Below are 20,205 nucleotides of genomic sequence, written 5' to 3'. Positions count from 1 at the left end.
GTGTAGAATGGATCACTGTGTGATAATCCAGGTGTGGACTGGATCGCTGTGTGATAATCCAGGTGTGGAGTGGATCACTGTTTGATAATCCAGGTGTAGAGTGGATCACTGTGTTATAATCCAGGTGTAGAGTGGATCACCATGTGATAATCCAGGTGTAGAGTGGATCATTGTGTGATAGTCCAGGTGTACAGTGGATCACGGTGTGATAATCCAGGTGTGGAGTGGATCACTGTGTGATACTCCAGGTGTGGAGTGGATCACTGTGTGATTAGACAGATGTGGAGTGGATCACTGTGCGAGAATCCAGGTGCAGAAGGGATCACTGTGTGATAATCCAGGTGTGGCATGGATCACTGTGTGGTAATCCAGGTGTAGAGTGGATCACTGTGTGATAATCCAGATGTGGAGTGGATCACTGTATGATAATCCAGGTGTAGGAAGGATCACTGTGTGATAATCCAGGTATAGAGTGGATCACTGTGTTATAATCCAGGTGTAGAGTGGATCACCGTGTGATAATCCAGGTGTAGAGTGGATCATTGTGTGATAGTCCAGGTGTGGAGTGGATCACGGTGTGATAGTCCAGGTGTGGAGTGGATCACTGTGTGATAATCCAGGTGTGGAGTGGATCACTGTGTGATACTCCAGGTGTGGCATGGATCACTGTGTGATAATCCAGGTGTGGAGTGGATCACTATGAGATAATCCAGGTGTAGAGTGTGATCACTGTGTGATAATCCAGGTGCAGAAGGGATCACGGTGTGATAATACAGGTGTGGAGTGGATCCCTGTGTGATAATACAGATGTGGAATGGATCACTGTGTGATAATCCAGGTGCAGAAGGGATCACTGTATGATAATCCAGGTGTGGCATGGATCACTGTGTGATAATCCAGGTGTAAAGTGGATCACTGTGTGATAATCCAGGTGTAGAGTGGATCACTGTGATAATCCAGGTGTGGAGTGGATCGCTGTGTGATAATCCAGGTATGGAGTGGATCGCTGTGTGATAATCCAGGTGCAGAAGGGATCACTGTGTGATAATCCAGGTGTAGAGTGGATCACTGTGTGATAATCCAGGTGTGGAGTGGATCGCTGTGTGGTAATCCAGGTGTGGAGTGGATCACTCTGTGATAATCCAGGTGTTGAGTGGATCACTGTGTGATAATCCAGGTGTGGAGTGGATCACTGTGTGATAATCGAGGTGTACAGTGGATCACTGTGTGATAATTCAGGTGTGGAGTGGATCACTGTGTGATAATCCAGGTGTGGAGTGGATCACTGTGTGATAATCCAGGTGTGGAGTGGATCACTGTGTGATAATCCAGGTGTGGAGTGGATCACTGTGTGATAATCCAGGTGTACAGTGGATCACTGTGTGTTAATCCAGGTGTGGAGTGGATCACCGTGTGATAATCCAGGTGTGGAGTGGATCACTGTGTGATACTCCAGGTGTGCAGTGGATCACCGTGTGATAATCCAGGTGTGGAGTGGATCACCGTGTGATAATCCAGGTGTGGAGTGGATCACCGTGTGATAATCCAGATGTGGAGTGGATCACCGTGTGATAATCCAGGTGTGGAGTGGATCACCGTGTGATAATCCAGGTGTGGAGTGGATCACCGTGTGATAATCCAGGTGTGGAGTGGATCACCGTGTGATAATCCAGGTGTGGAGTGGATCACCGTGTGATAATCCAGGTGTGGAGTGGATCACCGTGTGATAATCCAGGTGTGGAGTGGATCACCGTGTGATAATCCAGGTGTGGAGTGGATCACTGTCTGATTATCCAGCAATCTCAGCCTTTTGTCCTTGCAGCATGTGTCTGGACGTGGCGTTCTTTGAGATATCGGCTGTTAAACGCTCAAAGCAGTCCCATGACATCCCCTGGTCAGCTGTTTTAGTGGAGGTGTCAGCTCAGTTGAAATAAATGATTTAACACTTGCACCAGAACAGCATTTAGACCAATATATTCTATGATTCTCTCGCAGCGGAGTTGTCCTAATTGGACAGCTCTTTCAAAAAGCCGGCACAGGCACGATGAGCCGAATGGCCTCCTTCTATGCTGTATGATTCTTTAAATTTGATACAGTCGCACCAAGTCCTTGTACTGAGATATTGCTGACAGGGGCTTTTACCATATCATTGATCGATTGGTGTGTGTCCATGACCGTCCATAAATAGTTTGTTGGCAGACCAGGAGAGGGACGTCAGATTAATCATCGTGCTGAGGACACGGGTGGAAGTCTTGGACACCCCCTGTCACCTGCTGGTCCTCACGGGCAGCAGGCCGCTTGCTGGTAAATTGAGAGTGCGCTGCCCACATGCGGGGAGACTGGAGAAGCTGGGATTGTTCTCATTAGAGCAGAGAAGGTTAAGGGGAGAATTAATGGAGGTGTTCAAAATCATGAAGGGTTTTGATCGAGTAAATAAAGAGAAACTGTTTCCAGTGGCAGGAGGGTCGGTAAACAGAGGACACAGATTTAAGATAATTGGCAAAAGAACCAGAGGGGAGGTGAGGAGAATTTTTTTTTAACGCAGTGAGTTGTTATGATCTGGAATGCACTCCCTGAAAGGGCGGTGGAAGCAGATTCAATAGTAACTTTCAAAAGGGAATTGGATAAATACTTGGAAAGGGGAAAAAAATTGCAGGGCCTTGGGGAAAGAGCAGGGGGGGATTGAAATTAATTGGACAGCTCTTTCAAAGTGCCGGCACAGGTACGATGGGCTGTATGGCCTCCTTCTGTGCTGTATGACTCTCTGATTTGCTGATAAGCCGCCCGCTGTGTGCGCGAGGTCTTGCATTGATGGGTAATACCATCACTGGAGCTCTGCACTTCTACATGAAGCTGGGAAGGGGTTAAAGGGTAAAGGTCAGGCCCGCTCTGGAGTTCTTACTGGAACTCTCTGTAGGCTGTCGAGTCTAGAGATGGGAGAACGTCTGGCTTAAGGGTTGCACATGAACCATCCCTACGTGAGGGATCCGGTGAGAGGTCGACCCTGGATCTCCCAGTCTCCTAGCAGAACCTCTGCAAGAGACCATCAGAACCTAGGGTTGCCAACCCTCCAGGATTGTCCTGGAGCCTCCAGAAATTGAAGATTAATCACCCTCGGAGAAAAAGCATAGGGGCATTAAACAAAATTGCCTTCTTTTTCCCTTTTCTTTGAGCACTTTCATTTATTAGTTATAAAAATATTGGAGATGGGGAAATAAAGGCTGTCTCACTAACAGTCCAGATTAATCCAATCGGGTAAGAAAGAGTATGTTCACTTTCCAATTGGCCGCTGGAAGGCCGTGCGGCTGGAGGATGGACCAATGGCGGGAGTGTGGGGGGGGGGCAGGGCGGGGCGGGGCGGTTAGAGGTGGGAGGTCATGTGATGAAACCTCCAGGAATACACCCAATCAGAGTTGGCAACACCAGTGAAACCTCCGAGGAAGGGATCATTCTCAGGTTGGCAGGGTGTAACTAGTAGGGTGCCGTAAGGATGGGTGCTTGGGCCTCAGCTATTTACAATCTATATTAATGACTTAGGTGAAGGGACCGAGTGTAATGTATCCAGGTTTGCTGATGATACAAAGCTAGGTGGGAAAGTAAGCTGTGAGGAGGACACAAAGAGTCTGCAAAGGGATACAGACAGGTTAAGTCAATGGGAAAGGAGGTGGCAGATGGAGTATAATGTGGGGAAATGTAAAGTTATTCACTTTGGTAGGAAGAATAGAACAACAGAATATTGTTTAAATGGTGAGAAACTATCAAATGTTGTTGTTCAGAGAGACTTGGGTGTCCTCGTACAAGAAACACAAAAAGTTAGTATGCAGGTACAGCAAGCAATTAGGAAAGCAAATGGCATGTTGGCCTTTATTGCAAGAGGGTTGGAGTACAAGAGTAAGGAAGTCTTACTACAGTTGTTAAGGGCTTTAGTGAGACCTCACCTGCAGTACTGCGTACAGTTTTGGTCTCCTTATCTAAGGAAGGATATACTTGCCTTGGAGGCGGTGCAACGAAGGTTCACTAGATTAATTCCTGGGATGAGAGGGTTGTCCTATGACGAGAGCTTGAGTAGAATGGGTCTGTACTCTCTGGAGTTTTGAAGAATGAGAGGTGATCGCATTGAAACATATAAGATTATGAGGGGGCTTGACAGGGTAGATGCTGAGAGAATGTTTCCCCTGGCTAGAGAGTCTAGAACTAGGGGGCATAGTCACAGGATAAGGGGTCAGCCATTCAAGACTGAGATGAGGAGGAATTTCTTCACGCAGAGGGTTGTGAATCCTTAGAATTCTCTACCCCAGAGGGCTGTGGATGCTGGGATATTCAAGGCTGAGATGGATAGATTTTTGGACTCTAGGGGAGTCAAGGGATATGGGGATCAGGCAGGAAAGTGGAGTTAAGGTCGAAGATCAACTATGATCTGATTGAACGGGGGAGCAGGATCGAGGGGCCATATGACCTACTCTTGCTCCTATTTCTTACGTTCTTATGAAGTGATGTAAGCAGACGTATTTCTCCATTTGTGCTGTGAAAAACACCGGTGGAATTTCAGGGCCATTGTTTTTATGGCAGAAAACTTCATTCCTGAGACTATGGGGGGTAATTTTAACCTAACTCACCGGGCGGGAATCCCACAGGATCGGGTGGAATGCCGGTTTTACACCCCGCCCGATTTTACTCTCCGTCGACTTCAAAATCGGGTGTGATGCTAAACCAGTTTCCTGACGAGTGGGTTAGGTTAAAATTGCCCCAATATAGCCCAGAATCGACTGTTCATGATATCCATGGCCTCAGTCTGCTATTTTAAGACTGGTTAAATCTCCACTAGTAGGAGCAGATGGCTAGAAACACTTCCATATATTACATTTATCCTACTGGGATAAATGTGACACATTATTTCTAACTATTGAGAGAGCAATGAGCTCCAGTGGATTTTCTGTGATATACGAATTGCATACAATGCTTGCACTTTCTTTTATTTTGTTATATAAAATAAAACAAAGACTCACACAGGTGTTAGTTGTGGCTCAGTGGGTCGCACTCTTGCCTCTGAGTTACAAGGTTTGTGAGTTCAAGTCCCACTCCAGAGCCTTATAGTATGTAATCAATTCTGTGCTGGGCACTGCAACTCAGGAAGGATAGATTGGCATTGGAGGGGGTGCAGTGGAGATTCACCAGAATGATACTGGGGCTAAGAGTTAAATTATGAGGACAGGTTGCTTAGACTAGGCTTGTATTCCCTTGTAAACAATTTTACAACACCAAGTTATAGTCCAGCAATTTTATTTTAAATTCACAAGCTTTCGGAGATTATCTCCTTCGTCAGATGAATGATGTATTCCCTTGAGTATAGGAGATTAAGGGGTGATCTAATTAAGATGACTAAAGGATTTGATAGGGTAGATTGAAACTATTGCCTCTGGTGGGGGGAGTCCAGAATAAGGGGCATAACCTTAGAATTAGAGCTAGGCTGATTGGGGGTGATATCAGGAAGCATTTCTTCACACAAAGGGTAGTGGAAATCTCTTCCCCCAAAAAGCTGTTGAGGCTGGAGGTCAATTGAAAAATTCAAAACTGAGATTGATAGATTTTTGTTAGGTAAGGGTTACAGAACCAAGGCGGGTAAACGGAGTTGAGATACAGATCAGCCATGATCGAATTGAATGGTGGGAACAGGCTCGAGGGGCTGAATGGCTTCCTCCTGTTCCTATGTTCCTAATCTAGGCTGATACTTCAGTTCAGCACTGAGGGAGTGCTTCATTGGTGAATGATATGTGAAACTGAGGCTCCATTTGCCCTCTCAAATAGATGTAAAAAATGCCATGGCACTATTTTGAAGAAGAGCAGGGGAGTTCTCCCTCGTGTCCTGGCCAATATTTATTCCTCAACCAACACTTAAGAACAGATGATCTGGTCATTATCACGTTGCTGTTTGTAGGACCTTGCTGTGCACAAGTTAGCTGCCATGTTTCTTACATTATAACAGTGGCTACATGTAAAAAAAAGTGCTTCATTGGCTGTAAAGCATTTGGGATGTCCTGAGGTTGTGAAAGTTGCTATAGAAATGCACGTTCTTTCTTTTTATTTACATTTAAGTCATATCCAAGAGCGCTGAAGTGGAGGGACCTGGCCATGGTGTACACAATGTCTCACTTAGTACTCACCAACACACAACTTACACATCACTACAGTACACAGCTGGCAGAGAGCCACATCCAGAAGTGTCGGAATGAGCATATTATAAAATACGGTTTAAATGAAATACACATGGCAGATGTATTAAGGCTGAGTGGTGCAGCCTTAGTGTGTCTATAGATCAAACAGTTAAAGAGGCCACTCAGCCCAGCAAAAGCCAATCTAAATCTTTCTCCTGAATAATTCAGCATTGTTATATTTGCTGACCTTGGGGGTCTCGGAACCATCAGTGCGTAAATGGGAAATGTTTCTGTGCTGTAGCCTGTGGCACACTGTGAGTGGAGAATTAAAGCGAGATATATTGGTATAATAAAATATGGGCCAAGATAAACATTGCAACTCTGTTAAAAACAGAGCAGACATCTAATTCACAGCTTACAGTTTCCTGTAATTCACTCTACATGTGTGTGTGTGTGTGAGTATGAATGTGTTGTATGTTTGTTTGTACATGTGCTTCTGAGTGTGTATATCTCTATATCTTTATCCATATCTATGTATATTTCTCTCTATCTATCCATCTATCTATCTATCTCTCTCCCTCTGTCTGTCTGTCTATCTACTTCTCTGTCTGTCTGTGTATCTATCTATCTATCTATCTATCTTTCTCTCTCTGTCTCTCTATCCATCTATCTATCTATCTTTCTCTCTGTCCATCTGTCTGTCTATCTATCTATCCATCTATCCTTCTCCCTCCCTCTGACTGTCTGTAAGATCATGGCTGATCTTCGACCTCAACTCTACTTTCCTGCCTGATCCCCATATCCTTTGATTCCCTTAGAGTCCAAAAATCTATCGATCTCAGCCTTGAATATACTCAACAACTGAGCATCCACAGCCCTCTGGGGTAGAGAATTCCAAAGATTCACAACCCGCTGAATGAAGAAATTTCTCCTCATCTCAGTCCTAAATGGCCGACCCCTTATCCTGAGACCATGCCCCCTAGTTCTAGACTCTCCAGCCAGGGGAATCAATCTCTCAGCATCTACCCTGTCAAGCTCTCTTAGAATCTTAAATGTTTCAACGAGATCACCTCTCGTTCTTCAAAACTCAAGAGAGTAAAGGCCCATTCTACTCAATCTCTCCTCACAGGACAACCCTCTCATCCCAAGAATCAATCTAGTGAACCTTCGTTGCACTGCCTCTAAGGCAAGTATATCCTTCCTCAGGTACAAAGACCAAAACTGTACACAGTACTCCAGATGTGGTCTCACCAAAGCCCTATACAATTGCAGCAAGACTTCCTTGCTCTTGTACTCCAACCCCCTTGCAATAAAGGCCAACATGCCATTTGCCTTCCTAATTGCTTGCTGTATCTGCATGTTAACTTGCAACGTTTCATGTACAAGGACACCCAATCACTCTGAACACCAATATTTAATAGTTTCTCACCATTTAAAAATATTCTGTTCTTCTATTCTTCCTACCCAAGTGAATAACCTCACATTTTCCCACATTACACTCCATCTGCCACCTTCTTGCCCACTCACTTAACCAGTCTATATCCCTTTGCAGACTCTTTGTGTCCTCCTCACAGCTTACTTTACCACCTAGCTTTGTATCATCAGCAAACTTGGATACATTATACTCGGTCCCTTCATCCAAGTCATTAATATAGATTGTAAATAGCTGAGGCCGAAGCACTGATCTTTGCGGCACCCCGCTAGTTACAGCCTGCCAACCTGAAAATGACCCGTTTATTCCTACTCTCTGTTTTGTGCCCATGATCCAATCCTCTATCCATGTTAATAAATTACCCCCAACCCCATGAGCCCTTACCTTGTCTAACAACCTTTTATATGGCACCTTATCGAATGTCTTTTGAAAATCCAAATATACTACATCCACTGGTTCCACTTTATCTCCCCTGCTAGCTACCTCCCCGAAAAACTCTAATAGATTTGTCAAACGCAATTTCCCTTTTATAAAGCCATGTTGACTCTACCTAATCATATTATGATTTTCCAAGTGCCCTGTTACCACTTCCTTAATAATGGATTCCAGCATTTTCCCTACTACTGATGTCAGGCTAACTGGCCTATAGTTCCCGGTTTTCTCTCTCCCTCCTTTCTCGAATAGCGGGGTTACATTTGCTACCTTCCAATCCACTGGGACCGTTCTAGAATCTAGGGAATTTTGGAAGATCACAACCAATGCATCCACTACCTCTGCAGCCACCTCTTTTAAAATCCTAGGATGTAGGCCATCAGGTCCTGGGGATTTGTCGGCTTTTAGTTCCATTAATTCCTCCAGTACTTTTTCTTTACTAATATTAATTACTTTAAGTTCCTCATTCTCATTAGACCCTTGGTTCCCCACTATTTCTGTTAAGTTTTTTGTGCCTTCTACTGTGAAGACAGATACAAAATATTTGTTTAACATGTCTGCCATTTCCTTATTCTCCATTATAATTTCTCCTGCCTCAGCCTCTAAGGGACCCATGTTTACTTTCGCTACTCTTTTCCTTTTTACACACTTGAGAAGCTCTTACAATCTCTCTTACTATCTATCTGTCTGTCTGTCTGTCTGTCTATCTATCTATCGATCTGTCTGTCCATCTATCTCTATCGACATATAATATTGTTGAACTCCCATGGTATTATACATGGCGGGTGGGGGGTGTTATTGAAGTCAATAGAAGGAAAGTCAGGCGGGTGTACAACAGGCGGCTAATTCGATATCGGCCGATTTACACTATCGCCCAAAGTTAAAATTACCCCCAAGGAATCAAGACCAAATGTAGTCCGCAGGTGAATTAGGGTTAGCGGGTGGGGATAATCGGACCAGGTGCACAGACGTAATCCAGTCCCCACTTTAAAGTCGTACATTCTGTGCTTATTTGTATGTATTTCCGTCAAAAATGTTTGTTTCCACATTTACTATGGAAACTGGCTGTGTTACTTTCCAAACAGCAATTACACCCTCCAGTCAGTGGTGGCGCTGATACTGGGAGGGTGCAATTACGGCGTGACCCTTTTAATGGAGGCAGCTCCCATTATAAATGTGGACATAGGAATTTGTGATGGAAAAAGTTGAGAGGAAGTGTGCACAGACATAAGGATTTAATATCTATTATTTGATCTCCTGGTGATATTACAAAGTCTTCAGGTGAAGTAAGGTTAGAGTTTAGGGGTTAGGGGTTAGAGATAATTGGACCAGGCCATGCAGATGTCTTTCACTCCCCATTTTAAAGTCTCATTTCGACATTTCCGATTATAAATTCCTATCTCCACAACTAGTTTTTCCGGCCTTCAGACTGTCCCATTGTTCAGACACCTGCATCTTTAAGTTTAAATGTGTATAGACAAAAAAGAACAGCACTGGATAATTTAACTCTCCCAGAGCTCTTTAATCCCTTGTTCCCCCCAATCTGTCGAGACTCCATCGCAGTCCGTGATTCCGGTCCTGCCGCTGTTTTGATATGGATACCATCGTACTGGAGCCGTGGGATAGGCTGAGGCCCGCCATGCCCCATCGCATTGGTGGAACCGCTTTGGAGTCGGCCTGTTATATCCATCTATCGCTACTGCCTTAGACATGATCATTGGCAACATTGAACCCCCCCCCCCCCCCCACCACCCCACCACCTTAACAGTAAGGGAGGAGAAGGAGGGCGGGGACTGGGGCTGGAAATGGGAGAGGGAGAGGGGAATGGAGAGGTGGGGGAGTGGATGGGGGTGGGGCGGTGGTAGAGCAAAGGAGAGGGTGGGGAGGAGGGGGAGAAAAGTGGAGGAGAGAGAAGAAGGGGAGGGGGTAGGCAAGAGGAGAAAGTGGGAAGTAACGGATCGGCCGCCCATTTTAGACGTCACCCAATTTTTGTTTCCATTGAAGTCAAAATTTACTCCCCCCACCGTGTGTGCAACTCCATCAGCAAGTAACTTATTAAAAATCTTGTCCTATGTGTTCACTTCCTGTGCACCACGTTACTTCCTGTGTCAATATTTGTATCACCATATATAATGGGTAAACCCCACGGAAACATGACAACATTTCACCATCACTGTTTGTTGATGAACTGATCAATTCACCCAATTTGCTTCCATGAGGTCTTCGATCTCAAGCTTTATATGGCCCTCATGACCAGGTTGAAAGCGATGGGAGGACACGGGCAACTCCTGGATCTCGTCCAGAACGACGGCCCCAGCTCCAAGATCTGCGTCCGGACAGACAATGGCTCGTTGAACTCCTCTTGAAAGAGGAGCCGGGCAGGATTGTCCGGTGTCTCCAGTCTTATTCAATATCTTCATCGATGAAGCAGTGGATGGTGTGATATGAGACACCCTCGGAGCGACTGCTCCTGGCATTTGGGGAAATATTGCCGCACCATCAATATAAGATCGTCACTAATAAATCCAACAGGGAAATCAGGAGAAATTGCTTTACCCAAAGAGTGTTGAGAATGTGGAACGTGCAACCACAAGGAGTAGTTGAGGCAAATAGCATAGATGCATTTAAGGGGAAGCTAAATAAACACTTGAGGGAGAAAGGAATAGAAGGGTATGCTGATAGGATTAGATGAAGTAGGGAAGGAGGAGGCTCGTGTGGAGCATAAACACCAGCATCGACCAGTTGGGCCAAATGGCCTGTTTCTGTGCTATACATTCTATGTAACTCCTTCTCGCGGATGATATTGTGTTGCTGGCAGACTCACCGAGGGATCTACTCACTGCCTTGAAGAATGGGCTAACCCGTGGGAATGGAGGCTGCCCTGAGGTTTGGTGTTATGGCCTTGCATAGCTCAGAGGTATTAAGTTCAAAATACAAGTGATAACCTGTTGCAAGTGTTGATTCATATCAGTACCTGTAAGGCCCTGGGTCGATGCGAAAAGCAGGGTGAGCAATTATTGGTGTTGTGATACAGATATTAAACCAGTCCATCACTGGGAATGGCTTTGACACACTTTATGGGGTTTAAAGCCTTTGACAGGTGTCGACACGGCTATTGTAAACTTTGTGGAGTTCTAACTGCTTTGTTGGTGGGTGCAATGGCTTACTGTCATCTTTCTTTTTACTCTTTGATTTGCTTTCATAAGATGAATAACATCAAGTAGTGAGGAATCAATTCATGAGCTGGGATAAAATCAACTGATGATCAAATACGCTGGCTCCCCCTTTATAGGCAGAAGCCTAGTGACATCATGTTCTGCAATGCTCATCACGTGATTCCCGGGATCATTGGGCAGGGATCAAAAGTGACATCTGGAAAATGCTGCACGAGAAAGGAACTCATCTATAGGCCGTGGGAGGAACCCCGGGTATGGGCAGTGGGAGTAATCCTTCCCACAGTGAGTGGGAATAATCCTTCCCATAGTGAGTGGGTGTAATCCTTCCCACAGAGAGTGGGAATAATCCTTCCCATAGTGAGTGGGTATAATCCTTCCCATAGTGAGTGGGTGTAATCCTTCCCACAGTGAGTGGGAATAATCCTTCCCATAGTGAGTGGGTGTAATCCTTCCCATAGTGAGTGGGTGTAATCCTTCCCATAGTGAGTGAGAGTAATCCTTCCCATAGTGAGTGGGAGTAATCCTTCCCATAGTGAGTGGGTGTAATCCTTCCCATAGTGAGTGCGAGTAATCCTTCCCATAGTGAGTGGGAGTAATCCTTCCCATAGTGAGTGGGTGTAATCCTTCCCATAGTGAGTGGGAGTAATCCTTCCCATAGTGAGTGGGAGTAATCCTTCCCATAGTGAGTGGGAGTAATCCTTCCCATAGTGAGTGGGATTATCCTTCCCATAGTGAGTGGGTGTAATCCTTCCCATAGTGAGTGGGAGTAATCCTTCCCATAGTGAGTGGGAGTAATCCTTCCCATAGTGAGTGGGTGTAATTCTTCCCATAGTGAGTGGGAGTAATCCTTCCCATAGTGAGTGGGTGTAATCCTTCCCATAGTGCGTGGGAGTAATCCTTCCCATAGTGAGTGGGAGTAATCCTTCCCATAGTGAGTGGGTGTAATCCTTCCCATAGTGAGTGGGAGTAATCCTTCCCATAGTGAGTGGGAGTAATCCTTCCCATAGTGAGTGGGAGTAATCCTTCCCATAGTGAGTGGGTGTAATCCTTCCCATAGTGAGTAGGAGTAATCCTTCCCATAGTGAGTGGGAGTAATCCTTCCCATAGTGAGTGGGAGTAATCCTTCCCATAGTGAGTGGGTGTAATCCTTCCCATAGTGTTTGGGATTAACCCGTCCATGGCAGTGGGAGTAACCCTACCATAATGAGTGGGAGTGGCCAATCTATGGGCAGTGGGAGTAACCCATCCATATGCAATGCGAGGAGCCCATCCATGGAATGTAAGAGGAACCCATTCGTGGTCAGTGTGAGTAACCCACCCATTGGCAATGGGACTGTACATGAACGTATTTATGTGTCACCATGTATGTCTGTGCTCTTCAATCTCTGGAACTGGACAGTCCATTGATAGGACTGTGTAGAGGGAGATTCACTTTGCATCTAACCTGTGATGTGTGTAATCTGGGAGTGTTTGATGGGACAGTGTAGAGGCAGCTTTACTCTGTATCTAATCCGTGCTGTACCTGCCCTGGGAGTGTTTGATGGGACAGTGTAGAGGCAGCTTTACTCTGGATCTAACCCGTGCTGTACCTGCCCTGGGAGTGTTTGATGGGACAGTGTAGAGGGAGCTTCTGATGATGGTTACACCCGTTACTCAGAGGTTGCTGTTCAGTAGCTGACAGAACTTTGACTCACTGCCCAGGCAGTGTGAAAAGTACTTTATTGCTGAAATAACTGTGCATTAAGGATGTGAGTCTGAAGTCTGACTGCACTTTAATGGACTGAGGCTGTCAGTGGGCAGACTGTGGGACGCTGTGATGTCGTTAATGGCTTTTAGTAACCAGTGTTCCCATACTGTCTGGGGAGACAGTAATGCAGAAAAATTACTCGCCTTAACCCCAGCACTAGAAGCACACACATCCCATTAACACTGGACTAAATACACCATCATTCCCTGCACTGGGGAGAGGTGCATGGAGTCTATGAAGGGCCAATTTCACTCCCTTCAATCATTTACTGACAGTAAAGGACTGTGGCCACAGGCTCTTCACACAACATAGAAACAAAAGACATGCATTTATACAGCACTTTCCACAATCTCAGGACGTCCCAGAGCCCTTTACTACTGAAGAAGTACCTTTGAAGTGTAGTCACTGTTGTAATGCAGGAACCATGGCAGCCAATTTGCACACAGCTAACTCCCACAAACAGCAATGAGATAATGACCAGATAATCTGTTTTTAGTGATGTTGTTTGAGAGATAAATATTGTAACTCCCCTGTTCTTCTTCGAAATAGTGCCATGGGATCTTGGCCTGAATGGGAAGGTAGGGCCTCAGTTTTAATGTCTCATTCAGAAAGACAGCACATCCAACAGTACAGCACTGGAGAGTCAGCCTAGATTTTGTGATCAAGTCCCTGGAGTGGGACTTGAACCCAAAACCTTCCAACTCAGAGGTGAGAGTGCTACCCACTGATCCACAGCTGACACCTTCCCAACAGGACATTAGAACGAGCACTGGCAGTTACAAATCCCGACAGGCCAGTGTGTAAGTGTAGAAAGGTCCCAGGTTCATTCCCTAGTCTGTGCTGCGTTACCACAATAGGGTGGGTACAACCGGCTTCATCACATCTCGGGCTTTGCAGGGGGAAAAATTAAATCCTTTGGGGCTCCTGCTCTCGATCAGTACCCAGTGACCCCTGGAAAGTGTACGTATGTGAGGTTGTCGTTTGAGGACAGGATTGGCTTGGGCTGTGATGCCCTCCATGTCGAATAGTCTGTTCACACTCACAGGACTGAGCTCACACAGGAAGAATGGCCACTTGAGTGAGGAACTACGGGCTCCCATCAAGAGCCAGGGCCTTCAGAAGAGGAGAGGAGAAAACGGGGGAAAGGACCAGTATTGACTGGGGTAGATCGTGACATTGTGCGATAGTGTAAAACGTTTCACGGTGAGAAATTTTACCCCTTTGTCTCTTTTTCTTTCTCTGCCTCTTTCTCGATGTCCTTGCCTTCCCCTCTCTCTCTGCTAATTTATGTCTCTGTCTCTATCTCCCTCTCTGTCTCTCGCTTTCTGTCTCTCTCTGCCTGTCTCTCTGTCTGTCTCTCTGTCACTCCCTCTGTGTCTCCTTCTGTCTGTCTGTCTCTCTGTCTCTCTCTGTGATTCTCTCTCTCTCTATTTCTCTGTCTCTCTCTCTCTGTCCCTGTCTTTATCTCTGTCTCTATTTCTCTCTCTCTGTCTTCTCTCTCCCTCGCTCTCTTTCTCTCTCTCTCTCCCTGCCTTTATCTCTGTCTCCACCTCCCTCTCTGTCTGTCTCTCTTTCTCGGTTTCTCCCTCTCGGTCTTCTCTCCCTCTCTCTCTGTCTCTCCCTCTCTCTCTGTCTCTCCCTCTATTTCCCTGTCTTTATATTTGTCTCTATCTCTTTCTCTCTGTCTTCTCTCTCCTTCGCTCTCTCTCTCTCTCTCTCTGTCTATCTCTCTCCCTGTCTTTATATCTGTGTCTATCTCTTTCTCTCTGTCTTCTCTCTCTCGCTCTCTGTCTCTCCCTCTCTCTCTATCTCTTCCTCTCTCTCTGTCTCTCCCTCTCTCTCTGTCTCTGTCTATCTCTCCATCTCTCTCCCTCTGTCTCTGACTCTCTCCCTCTCCCTCTCTCTATTTCTCTCTGTCTCTATCTCTCTCTGTCTTTCTCTGTCTCACTCTCTCTCTCTGTCTGTCTCTACCTCCCTCTCTCCCCTTCTCTATCTCCCTTTCTCTGTCTCTCTCTCTATGTCTCTCTCTCAGTCTCTCTCTCTCTCTCCCTCGATATCTGTCTCTCTGTCCCTATCTCTCTGTCTGTCTGTCTCTCTGATTGTCTCTGTCTCTATCTCTCTGTCGCTATGTTTCTCCCTCTCTCTGTCTCTTATCTCTCTCTGTCTCTGTCTCTCTCTGTCTCTCTCTCTCTGTCTCTCTCTCTTTGTCTGTGTCTGTCTCTCTCTGTCTCTCCCTCTCTCTGTCTCTCTCTGTTTCTCTCTCTCTCTGGCACTCTCTCTCTCTGTTCTGTGCTGTCCTTCTCCCTCTCTTTCCGCCTACATTGTTCTTGTATTAGCTGCTCCCTCTGGCCCTGACACATGCCAATTTTTCACTGGATTAAGACACTTACCTTCGAGCTGCCAGTACATATGCTGAATCAGTGCTCCAGGGGTTAAGTGCCAGAAGCTTTGTGTTTATGGATCTATCGCTGGCTCCTCTGTGCTGACCTGTCAGAGCTCAGTGTTTTTCTGTATTGAGCTGCTCATCACCAACGCAGTTGGAACAGAGAGATGCGAATCAGCAGCAGAAAGAAAATCTGGAAATCTGAAACATAAAGCAGAAAATATCGGAAATATACAGGACGCCCTTTGACACACAAAAAAGAAAGCCTTGCATTTATACAGCACCTCGTCACGGCCGCAGAGCGACCCAAAGCGCTTTCCAGCCAATTAAGTAGTTTTGAAGTGTAGTCACTGTTGTAATGTAGGAAAAGCAGCAGCCAATTTGCGCACAGCAAGATCCCACAAACAGCAATGAGGGGCTTAGAACCCACAACCTGCTGACTTAAGGTGGAGCTGCTACCCACTGAGCCATGGCTGAGCAGAAAGAGAAACAACAATATGATGGATGTAGATTCTGCATCAAAACGCTGTCTGTTCATCATATCACTGATCAAAGATCTACTGCTTATACTTCAGGTAAATCTACCTTGTAAACTCTCCCAGATTACAGACCACGTGGGGCTGGATTCACAGGGACAGACAGCTCTTCCTTGCTAATTCCTTGATCCCCTCTCCCGAGTGCTGGAACCACCAAATGTACGATGCCAACCATTGGCAGTGCCCATACATTTAAGGGGAACAAAGCTTGCCCAGAGTTTCACCTTAAAGAGGCAAATGGGACTGGGTGGTACAGTGGATCAGACACTGTCCTTTCACCTTCTGGGACTGGGTGGTACAGTGGGTCAGACACTGTCCTTTCACCTTCTGGGACTGGGTGGTACAGTGGGTCAGACACTGTCCTTTCCCCCTCTGGGACTGGGTGGTACAGTGGGTCACACACTGTCCTTTCCCCCTCTGGGACTGGGTGGTACAGTGGGTCAGACACTGTCCTTTCCCCCTCTGGGACTGGGTGGTACAGTGGGTCAGACACTGTCCTTTCACCCTCTGGGACTGGGTGGTACAGTGGGTCAGACACTGTCCTTTCCCCCTCTGGGACTGGGTGGTACAGTGGGTCAGACACTGTCCTTTCCCCCTCTGGGACTGGGTCGTACAGTGGGTCAGACACTGTCCTTTCCCCCTCTGGGACTGGGTGGTACAGTGGGTCAGACACTGTCCTTTCCCCCTCTGGGACTGGGTGGTGTAGTGGGTCACACACTGTCCTTTCCTGCTCTGGGACTGGGTAATACAGTGGGTCAGACACTGTCCTTTCCTGCTCTGGGACTGGGTAATACAGTGGGTCAGACACTGTCCTTTCACCCTCTGGGACTGGGTGGTGCAGTGGGTCAGACACTGTCCTTTCCCCCTCTGGGACTGGGTAATACAGTGGGTCAGGCACTGTCCTTTCACCCTCTGGGACTGGGTAATACAGTGGGTCAGACACTGTCCTTTCCTGCTCTGGGACTGGGTGGTACAGTGGGTCAGACACTGTCCTTTCCTGCTCTGCGACTGGGTAATACAGTGGGTCAGACATGGATTCAAATCCTGACCTAACGGATAGGATCTGCCGACTGTATGTAAATATGTTTCATTGATGACATTGGTCAATCTTCATCCAGTTGCTAATGAACATTGGATCATGGCACCAAATTGCACTTAATTTGTTACTATGTATCAAAGAAATGGAGAAGGGCTTAGATTATAGTGTAGAGGGAGCTTTACTCTGTACCTACTCCGTGATGTACCTGACCTAGGAGTGTTTGATGGGACAGTGTAGAGGGAGCTTTACTCTGTATCCATCCGGTGCTGTACCTGATCTGGGAGTGTTTGATGGGACAGTGTAGAGGGAGCTTTACTCTGTGTCTATCCTGTGCTGTACCTGATCTGGGAGAGTTTGATGGGGCAGCGTCGAGGGAGCTTTACTCTGTATCTATCCCGTGCTGTACTTGATCTGGGAGTGTTTGATGGGGCAGTGTAGAGGGAGCTATATAGGGTGCATAATCTGAAAGTTTGCAAGTGACATGAAACTCGGAAATGTAGTAAACAGTGAGGGGGATAGTAACAGACTTCAGGAAGACGTAGACAAACTGGTGAAATGGACGGACACATGGCAAATGAAATTTAATGCAGAGAATTGTGAAGTGGTAGGAAGAATGAGGAGAGGCAATATAAACTAAATGGTACAATTTTAAATTGGGTTCAGGAACAGAGAGACCTGGGAGTGTATGTACACAAATCTTGGAAGGTCGCAAGAAAAGTTGAGAAGGTTGTTAAAAAGGCATACGGGATCCTTGACTTTATAAGTCGAGGCATAGAGTACAAAAGCAAGAAAGTTATGGTGACCAATTAAAAATCCCTGGTTAGGCCTCAGCTGGAGTATTGTGTTCAATTCTGGGCACCACACTTTAGGGAGGCTGTCAAGGCCCTAGAGAGGGTGCAGAAGAGATTTACTAGAATGGTACCAGGGATGAGGGTCTTCAGTTATGTGGAGAGACTGGAGAAGCTGGGGTTGTTCTCCTTAGAATAGAGAAGGTTAAGGGGAGATTTGATAGAGGTGTTCAAAATCATGAAGGGTTTTGATAGAGTAAATAAGGAGAAACTGTTTTTCAGTGGCAGAAGGGTCAGTAACCAGAGGACACAGATTTAAGGTAATCAGCAAAAGAGCATGATGCGACACGAGGAAACATTTTTTTACATTATGATCTGGAACGCACTGCCTGAAAGGGTGGTGGAAGCAGATTCAACAATAACTTTCAAAAAGGAATAAGATAAACACTTGGAAAATGAGAAGTTTGCAGGCTACGGGGAAAGACCAGGGAAATGGGACTAATTGGATAGTTCTTTCAAAGCGCCGGCACAGGCACGATGGGCCAAATGGCCTTCTTTTGTGCTATAAGATTTTATGATTCTATGAGAGGGTTAATGCCCCTCACTGGGAACAGGCTGCCGAGTGTCTGACTGTGAGTGGGGAGAGGTGGGTGAGAGAGTTAATCCCCTCCGCTGGGAACAGGCTGCCAAGCGTCTGACTGTGAGTGGGGAGAGGTGGGTGAGAGAGTTAATCCCCTCCGCTGGGAACAGGCTGCCGAGTGTCTGACTGTGAGTGGGGAGAGGTGGGTGGGAGGGTTAATCCCCTCCGCTGGGAACAGGCTGCCCAGTGTCTGACTGTGAGTGGGGAGAGGTGGGTGGGAGGGTTAATCCCCTACGCTGGGAACCGGCTGCCGAGCGTCTGACTGTGAATGGGGAGAGGTGGGTGGGAGGGTTAATCCCCTCTGCTGGGAACAGGCTGCCGAGTGTTTGACTGTGAGTGGGGAGAGGTGGCTGAGAGTATAATCCCCTCCGCTGGGAACAAGCTGCCCGGTGACTGACAGTGAATGGGGAGAGGTGGGTGAGAGGGTTAATCCCCTCCACTGGGAACAGGCTGCCCGGTGTCTGACTGTGAGTGGGGAGAGGTGGGTGAGAGGGTTAATCCCCTCCACTGGGAACAAGCTGCCCGGTGACTGACGGTGAATGGGGAGAGGTGGGTGAGAGGGTTAATCCCCTCCGCTGGGAACAAGATGCCCGGTGACTGACGGTGAATGGGGAGAGGTGGGTGAGAGGGTTAATCCCCTCCGCTGGGAACAGGCTGCCCAGTGTCTGACTGTGAGTGGGGAGAGGTGGGTGAGAGGGTTAATCCCCTCCGCTGGGAACAGGCTGCCCAGTGTCTGTCTGTGAGTGGGGAGAGGTGGGTGAGAGGGTTAATCCCCTCCGCTGGGAACAAGCTGCCCGGCGACTGATGGTGAATGGGGAGAGATGGGAGAGGTGTAATTTGCAGCCGTGCAGTGCTGCGTGGCATCAGCCAGACTGACAGAGCTGCGATCTCTCCACCTACACTCTCTGCTCTCTGGGGAGTGATTAGTTGCTCTTGTCTCTCGTTGAACTGCACTAACGTGTTTGCTGGTCCTCTGCGCGCTGGGACTGAGCCTTGCCGGTGAGGAGTCCTGAGCCGGCAGCAGGCCAGTGACTTCCTGCCAAGATGACAGGAGCCGAGGTGGTGGGTGGGTGGTGGGGGGGTGGAGGAGGGGGACACACTCTTCACGTCTTGTGTTCTGCCTGGAATGTATTTCTTTGGCAGCTGTACGTTTAATCTGCCGCTGAACTGGAATGTTATTGTTGGGGGGGGGGGTGGGGTAGGGAAATGCCGAAAGTCCATGTTCCAGGGCTTATGCCATCACCTCCTGGGGCACTAGCAACCAGGAATGTGGTGGTGGTGGGGGGTGAAATTGGACTAGACCGGGGGGGGGGGGGGGGGTTGGGGGGGTGGGGGGGGGGCGGTGGTGGGGACGCAGACCAGTCGGAATATCAAGCGGTGCCTATAATGGGCGGCTGATTCGATAATGCCGGAGACAAATTTTCTACCACTTTGTGTGTCTCTCTATCTCTCTATTTGTATATTTCTGTCTGTGTCACTCACTCTATCCCTGTCTGTATGACCGTACGTCTCTCTCTATCTCTCTATTTGTATATTTCTGTGTGTCTCTCTATCTCTCTACTTCTGTATGTCTCTATCTCTCTATCTGTATATTTCTGTGTATGTCACTCTATCTCACTATTTGTATATTTCTGTGTGTCACTCTATCTCTCTATTTGTATATTTCTGTGTGTCTCTCTATCTCTCTATTTGTATATTTCTGTGTGTCTCTCTATCTGTATATTTCTGTGTGTCTCTCTATCTCTCTATCTGTATATTTCTGTGTATGTCACTCTATCTCACTATTTGTATATTTCTGTGTGTCTCTCTATCTCTCTATTTGTATATTTCTGTGTGTCTCTCTATCTCACTATTTGTATATTTCTGTGTGTCTCTCTATC

General features: G+C 46.9%; 1 long non-coding RNA gene across 1 annotated transcript in view; it reads right to left on the bottom strand.

Moving 5' to 3' along the window:
* Positions 1-20,205, bottom strand: part of LOC137305195 (uncharacterized) — an 89,962-nt gene that overhangs the window by 44,809 nt on the left and 24,948 nt on the right. The window contains exon 2 of the long non-coding RNA XR_010958674.1: positions 15,330-15,523. This is a non-coding gene — a long non-coding RNA (uncharacterized lncRNA). The remainder of the gene's footprint in view (positions 1-15,329; positions 15,524-20,205) is intronic.

Source organism: Heptranchias perlo, chromosome 39 (genome assembly GCF_035084215.1).
Source record: "Heptranchias perlo isolate sHepPer1 chromosome 39, sHepPer1.hap1, whole genome shotgun sequence".
Lineage (NCBI taxonomy): Eukaryota > Metazoa > Chordata > Chondrichthyes > Hexanchiformes > Hexanchidae > Heptranchias > Heptranchias perlo.
Note: the sequence above shows the minus strand (reverse complement) of the source record. Positions and strands in the feature narration are given on the sequence as shown.